The sequence below is a fragment of the Mus caroli genome, unplaced genomic scaffold, assembly GCF_978045245.1.
Source record: "Mus caroli unplaced genomic scaffold, Mus_caroli_1 scaffold_9, whole genome shotgun sequence".
Classification (NCBI taxonomy): Eukaryota; Metazoa; Chordata; class Mammalia; order Rodentia; family Muridae; genus Mus; species Mus caroli.
The window spans coordinates 79748759-79767500 of NW_028227264.1; the positions used below are offsets into that span (position 1 = coordinate 79748759).

Sequence of the window (18742 nt, forward strand, 5' to 3'; positions counted from 1 at the left end):
GATAGTCCAGGTGGCAGAGGGGGCTCTGAAGTGACTCCCTCCTGCTGAGTCACACCCAGCTCCTCTTTTACATGTATGTATGTATGTATGTATGTATGTATGTATGTATGTATTTAGCGATGGGGGTGTTGGAGTGCATGTGGAAGTCAGAGGACAGCCTGCAGTAGTCTCTGGGGATTGAACCCAACTCCTTAGGCTTGGCAGCAAGTGCTTCACTTGCTGAGCCCTCTCAGCAGTAATAACACTTTATTGTTTAAAAATATCTGCATATGCATGCCTGTTTGCATGTGTGTGAGTGTGTGTGCACACATTTGCATGTGTTACAGCACCCGTGCAGAGGTCAGAGGACAAGTTGAAGGAGTCTGCTATCTTCTTCCATGTGGTTCCTTGGGACAACACAGGTCGTCGGTCTTTGCTGCAATCACCTTTTCCAGCTGAGCCCTTTTGCCAGCCCTTGCCTGTAGGTTATCAAATGTCACATTAGGTAATGCTCAGTGGAATCGCCTTATATTTTTTGTTTCAGCTTGCCATGAACAGACAATGAATATTGTTTTGTTGTTTAGAGACAGAGTCTCCCTATGTAGCCCAGTCTGTCCTGGAACTCTCGGCCCTTCTGCCTCAGCTTGGCATAAGCCACCACATCTAGTTTAACAATGTTCCTAGTTAGTTTTCTTTTCCTTTTTCTTTTTTACCTGAACCATTCAGTCACCTTTTATCAGACACTAGTTCTCAGTCAGGGTATGAAGGTTTGGCCAGATGAACTCTTCCTGGATCAGAGCGGGGTAGGGGCTTTGCTCAGCCATGCAGTGCCTCCATAGCGACCCCTCTTCAGTGGTTCCTGTGTCACCGCTCATGTTTGAGTTCCTTGTAAGAAATGCAGTAGCTGAAAACCACACAGGCTGCCAGTACCATGTTAATCCCCAAGACAGATGCTGCCTTTCCGAACTTGTAATACCGGTCATACCCTCTCTGAAAGGCTCCTGCAGCGCCAATGGGGTGAAATCCCGTATCGATAGCCAGCTTGGCAGCTCTCCAGGTTTAACTTCCATGAGCCACTTCTCCTTCAATGGCATGAGTGACGCCATCTTGAAGTCCTGGTGTCTATAGAAATCCAGCTGTGCGCAAAGGCTGCTGGGAAGGGTGGGTGCACTCCTGTCCCCTAATCAGTTTTCAATTAATGATCATAACAAAAAGATCCTTCAGCCTGCCTGGCTCTCTGGTGTGTGGGCTGACATCCAGCTCCCCTCCTGGGGACAGAGAAGCCGGGCCTCAGCACAGGCTGCAGAGAAATCACTCATCAGGGCTTCCAGGCAGGACGTGGAAACCGCATGGACTTCAGCCCGAGATTTCTCCTGAGCTAAATATAGCTGGGTAGAGAGAACAGAGACCAGGCCATGTGTGTGTGTGTGTGTGTGTCCACTAAAGATGCATCCGAGTGCAGGCCTGTGTGCAGAGATCAGCATACACAGATACAAGTGGGAGTGTGTCAGAGTCTATCTTCAGGTATGTGCTGTGTGTGAGGATGTCTTCAGACAGGCACAGGGCATGGGCATTTCTGTGATCATGTGTGTGTGGCTGTGTGCATGCCAAGTCAGGGCTTTACTCAGGAGCCACACCTCTATCCTTGGCCAGTATTTAATCATGTATACACACACACACACACACACACCTCTGCATATCATCACTATGGACATAGCTGCATTTGTCCACATATGTGTCTGGACATGTTTCTGTCTTCCATGATTTTCCTGGTGGGCAGTTTTGGCTTTTCATTGTGTCTGCTGACCCCAAGCTGTGATTCTGCAGAGAACTGTGTCACCAGCCAGTCCCTGACTCACACCCAAGCCATGCCCCCTTATCCCCCCCCACACACACATACAGGTAGTAAGGGAATCAACTGTAGCTAAAACCTTGAGATGTGAGTCAGCTAGGCTCATTCCTCATAGGCTGCTCACCATGAGGCTCAACACGTGGCAGCCCTGGGGGAAAGGCTTGTGGGTGGAGTGGGGCCTGCAGAGCTCCTGGCCGTGTCCACAGGAACCACAGTGCAGTCTCTCCGGGCAGCACAGGAGAACTCAGGGCATTACCTATGGTGACTTGGGGAGAAGGCCTGTCAGAGAAGCCCTTGCTCTTGGAGAGGCTCTGAGCATCCTGCAGGAGTTGGAAGCCAGGGCTGGGGTTTAGCTCCCCATGTGGGGAGAGGTATAATTACACCTCCCGTGTGCTGGGGAGGATGAAAATGGCCACCCCAGAACCAAGCATGGAAGAGACAGTGATAGAAGTAACATAGACCTCAGACACGAAGGGAATGTGAAGAAATTCACAAAGTTACCAGGATGCTATGCCTGGTGCCTGCCTCCGCCACTCCAGACAGGAGCTCCCCTGTGATGGCCACACAAGTCTTGGGGGGCCTGAGGGGAGCTGGCATTCTCTTTTTGATTTCACAGATCTCAAGAGACCCTGCAACCTGGTCACCAGCCGAACTGAAGCCATGGAACCCCACATGCCGAGAAGGGAGGGAGCTGGGGTCCTCTGGGTGGGTGATTTGGGGGTCTAGTGCAGCAGAGACATCGGGCAGCTGTACCCAGGCTCTGTGGATGGTTCTGGATGGTTCTGGATGGTTCTCTATGCAGCTGAGCAGTGTTCACAGCTTTATATAGCCTATCCCAACAACACTGGTGAGGCAGAGGCCAGCCTGGTCTACAAGGCAAGTTCTAGGGTAACCATGACTACACAATGAGGCCCTGCCTCAAAATCCATAAATAAATAAGTAAATGATGGGGTGCTCACTGGCCACAGGAAGACTGAACCAAGGAGACCAGGAGAGACTGGCCGGGGCCGTTCACGTTCACACAGGATGCTCTTAAGGCAGACACGGAGGTGCATCGCTTTACCCGAGTACTCAGGAGGTGGAGGTAGAAGGATCAAGAATTCAAGCTTATCCTTGACTACATTGTGAGTTCAAGGCCAGCCTTAGCAACATGAGACCACATCAAAAACAAAACACCACCACCACAACCACTAGCAAAAGCCAATAAGACACCGGAGAAAGGGGAGGGTGCACAACGGCCTTTGTGCTGGTTTGTGCTTGGGTTGGTTTTGGTTTCGAGACAGGGTTTCTCTGTGCAGCCCTGGAACTCACTCTGAAGACCAGGCTGGCCTCAAATTCACAGAGATCCACCTGCCCCTGCCTCCTGAGTGCTGGGGTTAAAGGTGTGCCCCACCATGGCCCAGTGAGTGTTACCCTTCTTGGACTCTGTTTGATGACAAGGTTTCTATTAATGGTGAAAACCTTTTAGGTTCACAGTGGGCAGTTTTAGAAGGACACGTGGCCATGTAACCAGCCACAGGACACGGGCCATTTCTGTCGCCCTGGCTACTGCACTGCCCTATGTTATGGCAGCTGTCCTCAGTGACCTTGGATTCAGCCTTCATTTCCTTGTAGGTTGAAAGTCCTGGAATCTCACACTACCTAGGTTCTGGCCTCATTATCCCAGCATGACACTGCTGCTGCGATTCACACACTCACATACTTCGCTTTTTCTCATGAGTAAGCAACAGGGCATCAAAGACAGAAGGCACAGGCCAGAGACTCAGCAGCCAATGGTGCCCTGCCAAGCCCGAGAGCCCAAGTTCAAGCCCTGGGACCCACAGAGTGGACCGTGAGGATGGATTTCCTTAAGTTATCTGAGCTCTGTACATATACTGTGGCACATACACATATACACACACATACATATACACATATGCATATACACATACACAGACATACATGCATATACGTGCATACAAACACACATATATACAATATATACATACATATATGTGCACACATATATACACACATATACGTACATATATACATACACATATGTATATATGCACACACATATACATACACATATATACAAGCATATACACACATATACATACATACATATGTACACCTACACACACTCACATATATATACACACATGTACACAGACACAGACACACATATATACATACACACATACATATATATATATACATAAACACACATACACACATATACATATACACATACAAACATATATACACACACCATCTCTTTAGCTCCTACTCTGCTGTTTTGTGAAAGTCACCTGGGCTGTTCCCATCGTGCGCATGTAGTTGAGGAAGACCAGCTCCCCCTGCCTCCGCTATGCAGTACCAAGTTGACTGGCGTGTGCTTGTTGGAAGGTTTTACTTTGGCAGGTACAAATTCACAGGCCTGGGTGTGTGGACAACAGCCAACCATGACCTACAGCACCATGACCCCCTGCCCACTGCCCTTCACCTCGCCTGGGCCATTGATCATGGTAACATGGACCAAGAGGGCAGCAGGGTGCAGGGGTCGCTCCAGTACAGAGCATGCTGGCCTGACTCCTGAGCACCACCCACTGTTGCCTGGGGCCAAGTCTGGGTTTGGAGGACTCCCAGGTCAGAGAAGCCCTGTGACCCCAACAACCCTGTAGGTGAAGATGAGACAAGGTGAACTCTGGTGACTTCACAGCACCAAGAGCTTGATGGGTCAGAGCCACCTCCAACCAAGTCACTGTCCTCACCAGAGACCTTCTGCTAACAGTGCCTGTAGCTCAACTGACACAGCTTGCTCATAGTCCAGTTGGTAAGGTGCTTGTAGCTCAGCCAATACAGTACTTGTAGCCCAGTGAGTAAGGTGCTTGCAGCTCAGTTGGTAGAGTGCTTGTCGAGCACACAGGAGGCCCTGGGGCCCATCAGATCACCCCATAAGCAAGGTACAGCACACCCAGCAGAAGATTGGGAGTTCAAGACCACCCTCAGCTACATAGCCAGTTTGAGGCTAGCCTGTACTACATGAGACCTAGTCACCACAAAATAAATAATAAACATAAAATAAAATAAATATACAAAGTCCCTGTGTGGATTCAAGGGGAGACACGGTGGAAGGAAGATGGAGGACTGAATGCTGGCAGGGAGAGTCTCCATCTCTGAACATCCTGTGGGGAAAGGGGACCTGAGCAGCCACAGCCACCATGGAGAAAGATGTGCTGTGTAGATCCAGGTCAGGAGTCAGATGCAGCACAGCCTGGAGCAGAGGTGGCTGCTGACAGCTGGGTGACCAGTGCTTCCTGCAAATGTGGCCCGGCCAGTTTAATGATTTCCATTGAGAGACCACGTGCAGGGGGAGGCCTCTCCTCTGATCTGTCCAGAGGCTGTGCGGAGAAGTCACTACTACCCAGATGGGCCTAGGGGGACTTGGGAAAAGTCAGGGCCTAAACTGAGCCCAGTAGGCAGGGTGCTTGCAGCTCTGTTGGTTGAGTGCTTAAAGCTCAGTTGCTATAGTGCTTGTGGCTCTGTGCTTGCCTGGATGAACGAAATCTTAGGTGCCACGCCCAGCACTGCATATACCTGGTGTGGTAGCACTTCTGCCATCCCAGAACTGGGGAAGTGGAGGCAGGAGGTTTAAGAGCACCCTGGGATACTTCACTGCAGACGGCTTATAAATCAATAGAAATGTCTCCCCTTGAACTCCTGTTGCATAACTCCATGGCAGAGTCCACAGGATGACCAGGTCCCTGGGCACGATGAGGGTACCGCCAGGAACCTGGCTTTGTCATGGGTCCATGCAGACATGGATTTGGAAAATACTCTGGAATCCCCTCTCCTATGCCCCAGATTCAAATTGTGCCTTCTCTAAACAGAAAACAGTGGCTTTGAGTTGGAGCAACAGGTCCACGCTTGTCGTTCTGCACCCAAGACAGGAACCCCGCATCCATGACCTCTTTCTGAGGCATGTGGACTTTGAGGAAAATACCTCAAATACTTTGCACAACCTGGTCAGGTGATGAGCTCAGGTCACCTGTTTGTGGACAGAGAATGAAAACATGTTCTGGAATGTGCTGGTGTTGTGAGCGCAATATGGTGAGATGTTCACAGCCAGAGCCATGGGGAGGACAACTCAGCTGGAACAGTGCCTGTAGCTCAGTGGGCAGTGGTTGTAGCTCAGTGGGCAAGGTGCTTGTAGCTCAGTGGGCAGTGCTTGTAGCTCAGTGGGTAATGGTTGTGGCAGTGGTTGTAGCTCAGTGGGCAGTGGTTGTAGTTCAATGGGCAGGGTGCTTGTAGCTCAGTGGGCAGGGTGCTTGTAGCTCAGTGGGTAGTGGTTGTAGCTCAGTGGGCAGGGTGCTTGCTCAGCATGTTGAAACCCTGGGTTCCATGTCCAGCATGGGGCATGGAGTTGCAAAGTTGTTATCCAAGTACTTGGGAGGCAAACGCAGAAAGATCAGGAGTTGCAAGGTTATCCTTGTCCACATAGGAAGTTTGAGGCTAGCCTCGGCTACATGAGACTCTGGCTCAAGCAATAACAACAACGATAACAATAATGAAGGGACAGTCTAGGGTGGTGGAAATTTCTGTGACCTGGCTGGTCTCAAACTTCTGCATTGAAGTAATCCTCCTGCCTCAGCCTCCTATGTAGCTTGGAGTTCTTTGCCTGACACTGTCACCAGCTCATTGTGTGTTTGTGGAGACAGCCTCGCTCTGAAGCCCGGCAGACCCGGAACTCTTTACAAGTACACATGTGTGGAAGTTGAAGGGCAGCTTTGGGGAGTCTGTTCTTTCCTTCCACTAAGTGGGTCCTGAGGAGGACTGAATCTGGTTATCAGGCTTGGCAGCAAGCCCCTTCACCACTGAGCCCTCTCACCAGCCCTCTTTCCTTTCCTTGCCAGATGGGGTCTCATGTAGCCCAGGCTGGCTTGAAATTCCCTAAGTAGCTGAGAATAGCCTTGAACTCCTGACCTGCTGGGATAGACCCAGGGTTTCAGCATGCCAAGCAAGTGCTGAGCCCAGCACCAGCCATGAGTAACTCCATCCACCCTCTGCAGTACCTGTCTACCCAAATCTGGAGGCTGAGGCAGAGGGACTATCACAACTTTGAGGCCAGCCTGGGATCATCAGTGAGACCAAGGCTCAAAAGAAAAACAAAACTGGAATTAAATCAATGCTGTGTGAACTCATGCTGTGAGCGTTGACCTAGCCCTCGAGATTGAACTCAGGTCCTTTACCCACATGGCTGTCTTCCAAGCCGTGAACTTTGTAGCATTAATTGATGATTGATTGAGACAAGGTTTTATAGGCACCAGGCTGGCCTTGAACTCACAAAGATCCTCTTGCCTCTAAGGAGATTAAAGGCATGGTTCACACCTGGCTAAATTTTGTTTCTGCAGTTGGCCTAAAACTCAACGACAATCCTACTGCCTTGTGTACTTCCAAGAGCAACCAGAAGGGGGCGTCGGTCCCCCTGGAGCTTGGAGTCACAGAGGGTTGTGAACCCCATGTGGTTTTAGGAACCTAACCCGAGTCCTCTGCTGAAGCAGTCAGTGCAGTGAGATATAACCTGGGCTATCTCCCCAGGCTACAATGGCTCTAAAGTAGAGCTGAGGGGCCATTAACGTCCCCCCCCCCCTCCCCGCAATCCACTTTAGGAAACAATGACATTCAGATCCAAAAATGCTGGGGAACCTGTGCATGCCGGGCATAGCTCTCATAGCTGGGACACCGCCACTCCCACAGGCTGGGAAAGCACAGCCGCCCCTCCCCTCCCGCAGTCTTCTCTGCTGCTGAGAAAGTCCCGAGCCAGCTTGGAATCCTTTGTCAGGGGACCGGAATGTGGGGAATGCTGGGGAAAGGGTGGGGGAAAGAGACAAGGGTCCCCAGGTGGGAGAAGGAAGCCAACCCTGGGGAGGTCTCAGCTGGGAAGACACCCGCCTCCCTCTCCGCAGGGCCTGGATCTGGGAATAGGAGGGAACCGGGCTGTGTGTCTGCCTGTCCCTTTCCAGTGCCGGAGCCAGAAACCAGCAAACGAAAGGATTCTTTAAGATCAGGGCCTCGGGGTGGTGTGGTCCCAGGGACTCCCTGGTGCCCCCTGTGCCAGCCCCACCCCACCCCCGCGTATTCATGATGAGACGGAAGTGGCTGGAGTCGAGAGCTCCATCCTTTGCACCACAGAAACCGAGTTCCGTGGCCAGCTTCTGCAGGCAGAGGCAGGAGGATGGAACCCAGGGTCACCCAGAGTGAGTGTGAAGCCAGCCTGGGCTACATGAGACCGCGCGCACGTGTGTGTGTGTGTGTGTGTGTGTGTGTGTGTGTGTTTGTGTGTGTCTAAAGACTGGATTGGAAATGAACTCTGTCTAATACAGGAAGAAAAATTAACGTCCAGACTGGGTCGGTGAAAGTTGGAGGCTGGATAAGACTGGGTGGGGAGGCAGGACGGGGCGGGGGTGGGAGTGGAGGGGAGCTGGACCTGAGGGATTCTAGGCTTGATCTAGGGTGTAAGGAGTGGACCCTCTCCTTGGCCACCCCCACAGTCCCTCACTGGGGATTCCAGGCAGGGACTCCTCTCTGACCACGTCCCCTTTTATTGTTTATTTTGAGACAAGGCGTCCCTAAACGGCCCAGTCTGGCCTTGAACTTCCGTTTTCTCCTCAGCCTCCTAGAGCACCATGTCTCACTCCTATCTTCCTATCAACATCCAGGAATCCGGCTCACTTTTCCCTCCCTGGTTTCTCCTCCTGCCTGCCAAAAAATAAGTTAAGAAATAAGTGGAAAACAAACACAAAACACAACCAAACCGCGAGGCCGGATGGGCAGGAGGCAGACGCAAGACGTCTGTTCGCTCCCAGCACATGGTGTTCAGAAAGGAGCTGTGTTTACAGAGCCCAGATCAGAAGCCAAACAAACCAGGCTGACGTGTGCCGCGGCTGAGCATAGAGCCTGGCTGTAGCCCCCCTGCACCTGCGCAGCCTAACACACACCACTGTATACAAAAATCGTTTCAGCCATGATTGCACACCACTGTGTACACAGGGGTGGGTCCCAGTGATGACTGCACACCAATTCTGAAAACAAGGTCTCCACAATGATGTCACACCACTATATATACAAGGGTCTTGAACACAATTGCATGCCAGCTGTATACACCAGGACCTTGTTGATGAATGCATGTCCCTGGGGCATGTACACAGGAAGGAGCCCAGGATTGGGGAGGTGGGTGTGTGAATTTCAAGTTGCTGGGTCACGTGATTGATTATGCTTGGTTTGGCTTTTTTTTTTTAATTTTTTTCAGAAATTGCCAAACTGCTTTCTATGGCAGCTGTGCCGTCTCCTCTCCCCACCCGTGCAACCCTAGTTGATTTTTTCAATTTAGTTGTGCAACTGTTTGCACTGTTCTTTTGGCTTCGCCTGGCCTGTGTTTATTCAGTGAGTCTTGGCCTAGGGGCTCCCATATGGAGGTGACTGTGACATTTGGGCAGCCCCTGGTATGGAATGGGTGTAGCCCCCACCCCCACCCCCTCCCCCATAGAGAATGCTATAGCACAATGTCCCTAGCACCCAGGGGATCTCAGCTTGGCTTAGTCTCCACAGAGAAGGTGATGGTCACAGCAGGGGCTGCCCTTGGCCTTGAGCAAGTCCCTGAAGGACTGCTCCTCTGTGCTTCCCCTGGCAGCTGTGATGGGGACCCTCAGTGGTCCCCTGACCCCTAGCAGGCTCTTCTGTCACAGTGGACACTAGAGAGGGCTGAGAGCCATGGACAGAGGTTGACACCCTCTGCCCAGCCATAGGAATGCATGCATGTTGGGATTCCCTGGTGAGCCCTCCCTAGATTGAATGGGTCAAGCCTGTAGCTTCTCAGGGTCATGGTGTGGGGCTGGCCACGTGAAGACAGTGTGTGACCTCACAACGGGACTTGGGGGTGTATTTCCGAGGGAAACCAGTGACCCAGATGAAAAACAGCATCTTGTGACTCTCTGTCAGCCGTGGCCCCTTTGTTCACAGAGTAAATGGGTCCCTGTGTGGCTATATTTAGAAAAGGGCCAAAGAATAGCTATGAGTAAAATGTCCACGAGAGGCAAAAACAGATAGTCCAGGCGGGCCCTGCTCCCAGTGCAGAGCCCCAAAATGAGCTGACTTGTGCTGACAGTGACGGGGCTGTCACCTTAGTGACAGGAACTGGAGAGAAAGGAGCACTGTTTACCCATCTGGCACTCTGGGGGCAGTGGGTGGTGGCCTTTGGTCCTCTCTGGCTGTGTGTGTGTGTGTGTGTGTGTGTGTGTGTGTGTGGAGGGTAGCCATGATCATGTGAGAGTTTGTAACCTTGGGTATGGGGGTTGGGCCAGAGCACGCAGCCCCGTGGCTCCTGTCACCCACTCTCAGCTTCCCTGTCCTGAGGAAATGCTGTCACCCTGGATCCATGCCAGGGCACAGGGCAGCCTGGGTCTCGTGAGCTGAAGGAAGGGAGGGTTGGTTGGAGAGAGGAGAGGGCTGTGTGGGGACTCAATGACTCTATAAGTGCCACTAAAACCTTTCTGTCTCTCTGCAGCCTCTGGGATATTACTTTTCCACAATCACAAGAAATCCCTCCAAGAAATTCTGACAAAGTACTTGACTCAGTATTGCTGGGCATCGGAGCATGGCCCAGTTTCCCTGGGTACCAGCCCCAGGTGGGAAAGATCAGGCAGACTCCACAGGGGCTCCCACCTATCCCAGTATCCACAGGTCTCACATCCCTTGGCCTGTGGCCCCTTCCTATCTTGTCAGAGCCATCAGCCTGAAACTTCCTGGTCTTTCTGCCTCTGATCCCTTGTCTCGCTCTGCGGAGAACCACGTGGAGACATTATGCCGTGGATGATGTGATGGCCCCAGCTCAGTTTGAATCTATCTGTTATGGGAAGGGGCATGCCTCAGATTTTACATGTAGATGTTTACAGAGCTCCCCCTCCAACACATTCTAGAAGCTGGTATTCAGAGCTGGCACCGGACAATGGCAGGGACAAACACCCCCCAACTCCAGAAAGTTCATTGATAATTCTGCTTCACTGAGCTGATTCTGTCCCCAGATCCATTGTCCATCCCAGGACGGGGGCTCTCACGGCCAGGTGCCTGGGATGGAGCTCAGCTGGTGCCACTCAGGGCACACAAATGGCCTTGATTTGTCTGTATGGGAGGTGACAGCCAACCAGAGAATGGAACACCTTGCCTAAGTACTGGCCTCTGGTGGCTGCTCCTATTCTGTGGGAACATGGAAGTCCCCACAGTGCCCTCCAGGGCTGGGATCTGTTCCTTCGGGGGAGGAACTGTAAGAGTCTCATGAACACCCTGGGCTGTGTGGCTCAGTGAGGCTTGCCTAGCATGAGTGAGGCCATAGGTTCTCTCTCTAATAATAAACACAAAACAAGTAAAGGACTGGAGAAATGCTAGGGGGTAAAATGCTTGCTGTGTGACCAGGCAGTCACAGGTTCAAACCCACATAAACATCTGGGTTGTACAGCGCAGACCTGGGATCTGTGCTCAGGGGCTGAGACAGGAGGATGCCTTGAGTAGTCTCCTGAGTCACCCCACCTCAAAACATGGGTCTCCAGTTTGTGAGCCCACCCATCCTATCATGCACATAGAGACGGCCCTGCGTCTGTGACCACTGGCTGCTCTCACATGGGACCTGACCACAGTTCTCACAGCCACACGGAGTTCACAGCCCTCTGTGACTCCAGCTTTGAAGAACCCGGTGCATTCTTGCTGGCCTTAGCCACTCAGGAACTGCACTTAGGTTTACAGAATAACATGAAGGCAAAACACACATAGTATAATTTTATGAGACTGACATGCTTCCTACTGCACTAAAGAGGCTCCTTTATAAAATAATTTTATTAAAAAAAAAATAAGTGGTACATCTGTATCCTAGCAAGATAGACAGTTGGCCTAAAAGACCAAATTTCAATTTTTTTTTTTTTTTTTTTTTTTGGTTTGGTTTTTCGGTTTTTCGAGGCAGGGTTTTTTGTATAGCCCTGGCTGTCCTGGAACTCACTCTGTAGACCAGGCTGGCCTCGAACTCAGAAATCCACCTGCCTCTGCCTCCCAAGAGCTGGGATTAAAGGCGTGCATCACCACTGCCCGGCCAAAATATCAATTATTAAAAAAAGATAAACTACGGAATCAGACATGACTCAGATAAAAGTTTTAAAAAGGAGAGAGAGACTTATTTATTTTACTTTTTGTGTATTTGGGTGTTTCCTACATGTCTGTCTGCACCCTGGAACTGGAGTGACTGTTGTGAGCCCCTGCCACGGGAGTGCTGGGTCCTCTGCAGGAACAGCCAGGGCTGTAACTGCTGAACCAGGCTTCTAGCCTTTGCTGCTTTGGCCACATCCTTACACAGTAGAGAGGACAGGACCTACCCGCACAGGGCAGAGCTGACCCGCAGGGACCTGGATTTGAACTCCTAGCTCTGCGCCTATTCTGAGATGACAAGAGGCTCCTCATGGGTCATGACGGAAGGAGAAGCCATGGCTTCTGTCTCCAGCACTGCAAACCAAACAACTCACTAGCGGGCTCCATTTTTCTTTTTCTTTTCCTATCTGTTTGTTTGCTTTGGTTTTTAGGGATAGGGTTTCTCGGTGTACACTTGGCTGGCCTGGAACTTAAGCCTTCCGAGTGCTGGGACTAATGGCGTGCACTGCCACCACCCCACTCTAATGCCACTCAGGCCTCAGAGGCTGAGGCAGGAGAGTCATGAGTTGTGGTCCAGCCTGGGCTGTGTAAAATGTTGTCATAAACAAAGAAGACAAACCAAAGGAATGAACGAGCAAAGATAAAGAGTGATGCCTCCCTTCGCAGATGGGCACACTTACATTCTCAGTTTTGTCTTCCAACTTGTATTATTCCACGACAGTCCCTGGATCCTCCCAGCCAAGGTCAGAGTGCGCAGAGGCACGTGCACCGGCTGAAGGAAAACAAAATTCCAGGGCCCCGAGTCTGCACGGAACATTTGGGAGGGTTGCCGGCTGCCGGCTGCTTTGATGTAAGCCACTGGTGGAAGGGCGGAGAACTAGAAGTTAGGTTAAAGCTTGTGACCTGGGACCCACAGCTGACAGGTGACTGGGACTAGAGCAGGCTGGGTGGAGAGCCAGGGAAGTGGGACCCTTTAGGGGAGTGCTGACTGTGGGCTACCTGTCTGGCAAGCTGTGGTATATGTACACACCACACACACATATACAAACACCACATGAACACACTCAGGAACATGAGCACACACACACACATATACACACCACATGGACACATACCACACCACACACATGAACATGCACAGATATGCACAAACACATGAACATGTATGCATACCACACACATGACACATATGCACACATGAACATGCACACACTCATGCACAAACATACACACACACATGAATATTTATACACATACATGAATGTTTATGCACACATGAAGACGTACGTACTTGTGTACATACATGACAATACACGTACACACACTTGAACATACACACAACACAAACATGAACATGACACACACATGCACAAACACATGAACACACACACACACACACGGTCTTACTCACTGTCCCGGCTAGCTGTGTTTTGTGTACACACTCATGTAGAGACCAAAGGAAAACCCAAGTCACTCCTCGGCTGCTGGACATCTTGTTTATTGAGACAGTGGGCTAGGCTGAGCAGCTGGCAAGCTCTAGGGTCCTGTTGCCCCATCTCCCAGGCTCTGAGGTTACATAGAGTATTTGCAAGCACTTTACCAACTTAGATATCTCCCAGCCCCCAGGATGGCCTTAAACTTGGGCTCAAGGGCTGCCTGCCCCTCGTGCTATGCAGGACACTGGGTGGAGCTGGGCTGGAGAGGGGAGAGCAGGGGAATAGGGGTCCTGTCCTTCAGTTCGGGCCTTAGTTGGCAGATTCCCTGACCCAAGCTGAGGTCCCTGGTGATATTAGGCAGTTAGAAGACGGTCATCACTCCTGGGGGAATCCCCATCTTTGAGGCTGCTTCTGCAGTGGGCTGTCCCTGGTGAGGCCAACCCAGGCTGGACTTCCTGTCCAGGCTGGGCTGGTGGCTCACGAGGCAGGAGGCTGCTGCCCTCTGGCTGGGGCAGTCCCTGTGATTCCTGCCACCCACCTCAGCCCCTCTTCCTTCACAAACAGTAGCTGTTCTCACAAAACCAACAGGGGTTTTTCCACCCACACAATGTGTGGCTGCTTAGCCTGAGTCCAACCTTCTCTACTGGAGAAGGAGGCTGAAGGAAGCCTGAGGCCTGGACCCTCTGCTGTGGGCATCCCGGGCACTGAGCAGGACTCCTGGACTCCACCTTCTCCATGGCCACATGTTTATACAGACATCACTCAGGTACGCCAAGTCACACAGAGTCAAGGCTGAGAGGGCTGAGGGTTGAGCCTCTGGGTCATCTATACCTCATCTTAGAGATGCCTAGATGCTTGAAAGTGATTTCCCATCCCACACCCCCCAAATGTCTGCTTCTCATTTTATTTTTGAGACAGTTTCTCTGTGTATTTCTGACTTGTCCTGAAACTCATTCTGTATACCAGGCTGGCCTTGAACTCACGGAGACTCGCCTGTCTCTGCCTTCAGAGCACTGGGACTAAAGGTGTCTGCCACCACAACCCCACCATCCATTCACACACCTTTTTATTTTGAAGTGCAAATTCAGAGAAGCTATTCCTGTGATGGATAATGTCACACATTTAAAGCACACACACCTGTGTCCTAGTCACCCTCAGTAAGGTGTGGTTCAGTGGGTAAGATCACGTGCTTTGCAAGCACAAAGACACAAGTTCGAGTCCCCAGGGGTGGCTGTGTGGAGCTGTAAAATCAGAGCTGTTTGAGGTAGAAATGAGAGCCTCACAGGCAAGCAGCCCAACTCCAGGTCCCACGACTCACACATGTCTGCCCCTCCTTGAAGTTCTGAGTACCTTCTCCCAGCATGCACCAGGGATCCCTGGTTGCTGTGATCCCTGTTACAGTAGCGCCTCTTCATTATAACCATCACTAAGAGACACAAAGTTTGCTACAATTGTAACAAAATTACCACATCAATTCTACCAAGGAGCATTCAGCACAGAAGGTCCTGCCTACCATTCCCTCACTCAGGAAGCTGAGGCAGTAGGATGGCCACAAACTTGAAACCAGCCTGGGCTGCAGAATAAAGCTATCCTACTGGAGAAAAGCAGGCAAGCAAGAGAGAGAAAGGGAGAGTCACCCGCTGTGAGGGCCACAGATACCAAGGGGAACCACAAAGCAGTTGAGCTAGTTGGCCTCGGCAGCTTCCACCAGCACCTTCAAGGCCACTGAGCCTGCTTGCGGTCTGAGACATGGTCTGCTGTGGGGCCCTCCTACCATGACCAGAGTGCAGCCATGGAAAATGGGCACCATGATGCCAGGCTCCTCGCTCCTCTTTAAATAGTGGACAGGGCGATCCATAATCTTCAGATATCCTCCTTTGGCCTTTTGACAACCATGACTCTGCTTTGGATACAGGGTGGATGGACAGAGGTGCTTGCTTGCGTGACTGAGTGAAAGGTGACAGTGCCGACTCTCCCTAAGCTAAGACGGGGGGAGACCTGCTCTGACCCTAAGCAGCCTGGGTAAACTCTGGGAACTTGATGTGCGTGCAGGCATGTGGCAGTCACAGCACAGGGAGAGCTCCCGGCTTGCAGTGAGAGGAAGCAGGGACTCAGGTCAGACCCACGGGCCCAGTCTCCTCTTGGGGGACAGCTCCCTGGGTGACATTTCCAGGTTGCCTAGGCCTGCTCCCCTCTCAGTCTCCACCTCAAAGTCTCCAAGAGCCCAGACTTTGATGTCACCCAGTAGCCTCCTGGAAGGATCTGAAAACAAAGAGTTCCCACTTCTCTTTTTTCTGTCCCTCAGAAGCAACCAAGAAAGCCAGCCCAGCTCTCAGCAGCTCAGCAAGGGCAAGGGAAACCCCCAAGCCTTCTCCTGTGTCTTCTCAGGAGGAGGCCAGATGTGAGAGAAACCCCAGAGAACCTGAGGGGTTTTAGATCTGGGCATCTGAGGCTCCTGGGACCCAGAGCAGCTGGGCTGCCACCTTTCATGGATAGAATCTCATGTAGCCCAGGCTGGCCTGGAACTCTGAGTAGCTGAGGATCTGCTCCCACCTCAGGAATGCTGGGATGCTAGGTGTCACTCCCAGGCTTGGCTTCTGGGTACCAGAGGTGAAGTCCAGGACCTCGTGCACTCTGGCCAAGTGTCCTGCCCACTGAGTTCCACAAGTGGAGCCATTTTATACAAGGCAAGTTAATTTCTGCAGAATTCGCCTGCCTTCTCAGTTCAGTGCGGTAGCATCCTGCCAGAGCTTAACAAAGTTTGACTAATTCCAGAACATTCCATCGCAATTGAACAGACCCTATGTCCATAAGCTGTTCCAACTAAGCCAGGTGTGATAGCATATACCTGTCATCCCAGCACTGAGAAGGCTGAAGCAGGGGGATTACTGTGAGTGGGAGGCTAGCCTGTACTATAGAGTAAGTTCAAAGCTAGCTCAGACAGCTTCAACCCAGAAACGAATAATGAAATAAGCATAAGTAAACAGGCTTGACTCTCAAGCGGCCAGGTTGGCCAGAGCCATCGGGTTTCCGATGTGACTGAACATACTCTGGCAAAACCTTCAAAGCTCTACGTCCTCTGGGGCCGGCAAGATGGCTGAGTGGTGAGAGAGGCTTGTGGCCAACCCTATGTGATGACCTGAATCCTATTCCCAGGCCTAAGTGGTGAAAAGAGAGAACTACAGTCTGTCCTTTGACCTCCAGATGCGCGCCCTGGCTCATGCCCACACACAAAAGAGATAAATGAGCCGGGCAGTGGTGGCGCATGCTTTTAATCCCTGCTCTGGGAGGGTTCAAGCTGGAATGGAAGGAAGGGGTGACATGTGGGGAGGGGAAGTCTCATAGGGGCTCACCAGCCGGATCCTGGATCAGCTGCGAATCTGGGTAGAAGCTGTGACCTGAGGGGAGTGATCTGAAGGTGACATCTGCCTACAGGGTGAGCCGCAATGTGGCACAGTCTGGAAAGGACTAGAAAGTTCCAGAGATCTAGCAGATGTAGCCCACAGCTTGGGCTCCCGCAGCATCAGCGCCAGTGTGTGCCTGTTTCCCAGGAGCCTGCCCGACACAGGCTGCACAGATGTCGGCTGGAGACAGCCAGGCCTCTGCTTCTCAGCGGCCCGAGCTCTCTGAGGGTGTGTGCTGCCCTTTGCTGGGGTTACCGATTGCTTGGCAGAGCCCCACAAGTGGGAAGCCATGAGTTCTTCCCCAGTGATGAGGATGGGAGCTCAATGTGTGGGCTCTCACTCGATCATCCAGGATCGCTTCAAATTCATGGCGATTCTCCTGCACCAGCCTCCTGAGTACTGGAATGACAGGCATGTATTGCAATTCTCAGTTCAGAAAACTTAGCTTTGTGTTTTGAGTCAGGGTCTCATGTAGCCCAGGCTGGCCTAGAACTCACTACGTAGCCGAGGATGACCTTGAACTCCTGATCCTCCTGCCTCTGAATTCTCAGTGCAAGGGTGACAGGTATGAACCTATGTCTCAGAGCATGTGTCCTTAAGGGTCATCTACGTTGGAGCAAGCAGCAGAATGCCCTTCTCTTTTTTATGGCTGAGTAATATTCCACTGTGTGGACATACCACCATATGAGTGGATGTTGTTTCCACTTCTCAGCTGTGAAGACATATGTGCAAACACCGCTCGCGCCCTGGCTTCCCATTCTTCTGAGGATACAGTAGGATGGAGTGGGGGTGGGGTCATAAGGAACCCTGCACTCACTCACTTTAACTACCAGCTTCCCTGTGTGAAGCTGGGCTGTTTTCTCAACTTCCAGAAAACCTCACTGCTTTCCCCAGCCCTGCATCCTCCTCTGCTGAAGGAGCTCAGGATCTGGGAGCCCTTGGAGTGGGCTGGGGCAGGGGTGCCCTGCTGCCTATGCACAAATGGCTCCAGCTTGCTGAAGTCGGACAAAGGTCACCGCGAGCCTTCAGGCAGGAAAGAGAAGCAGTCGGGAACTTTGATTTATTTTCATTTGGCCTCGCTCCGGGATGCATCTGGGAAACAGAACTGCCCAGGAGAGGCAGAGCCAGCCAGAGACCTGTGCGTGCACAGCCACTCGCAGCCACCGAGCAGCTACCCACGTCTGTGTGTCACACATACGTGCTCTTGCAGCCCTAGGCAGACAGAGTCCCAGCCCTCAGGCTCCCGTGACGTGCTGCAGGGCTAGCCAGCGACAGTCAGCCAGGTCACCTCCTGACGCACATGGGACACCATAGGCAAAGCCCCAGGGCTGCCACTGTCTCCACACAACTGCACAGCATGGGTGAAATCCACACATTCTGAAGTCACCAGGACTGCCCTAATTGTCCCAAAAGCCTGGGTGTCACCTCGCAGGTGGGAAGCCTCAGGACAGGTCAGCAGGATGGTTTTTTTGTTTTGTTTTGTTTTTACTAACGGCGACATAGATGAACGTCAGACTCTCCTACAGCTAACAAATCTACCCCTGGCCACATACCCCTCGTCCCCCTTTTAAGAGTCTCATTTTTGTAGATCAGGCTGTCCTAGAAATTGCCATGTAGACCAGGCTGGCTTGAGACTAAGAGACCCGCCTGCCTTTGCCTCTGAGTGCTTCACTGCAAACAGCTACCAGCCCTCTTTAATCTTTATTTTGAAACAGGAACTCACTGAGGATCTGGGCTGGCCTTGGACTTACAATCCTTCGACGTCATCCTTCAAAATGCTGGTGTGGCACACGTGTGTCACTCTTGCCTTGGCTGTCTGAGGCAACTAGCAGTTTTCTGTCTGGGCTACAGCCTGAGGTCAATAGGTCCAATCAGGAACCATACACACAAACACACAC

At 51.7% G+C, this 18742-nt stretch overlaps 1 protein-coding gene and 1 pseudogene across 1 annotated transcript in view; both read right to left on the minus strand.

Annotated features, from left to right (window-relative positions):
- Window positions 1-18742, minus strand: part of Gng7 (G protein subunit gamma 7) — a 62872-nt gene that overhangs the window by 4812 nt on the left and 39318 nt on the right. The window lies entirely within an intron of this gene.
- LOC110303681 (ATP synthase F(0) complex subunit f, mitochondrial pseudogene) lies at window positions 844-1085 on the minus strand (annotated as a pseudogene).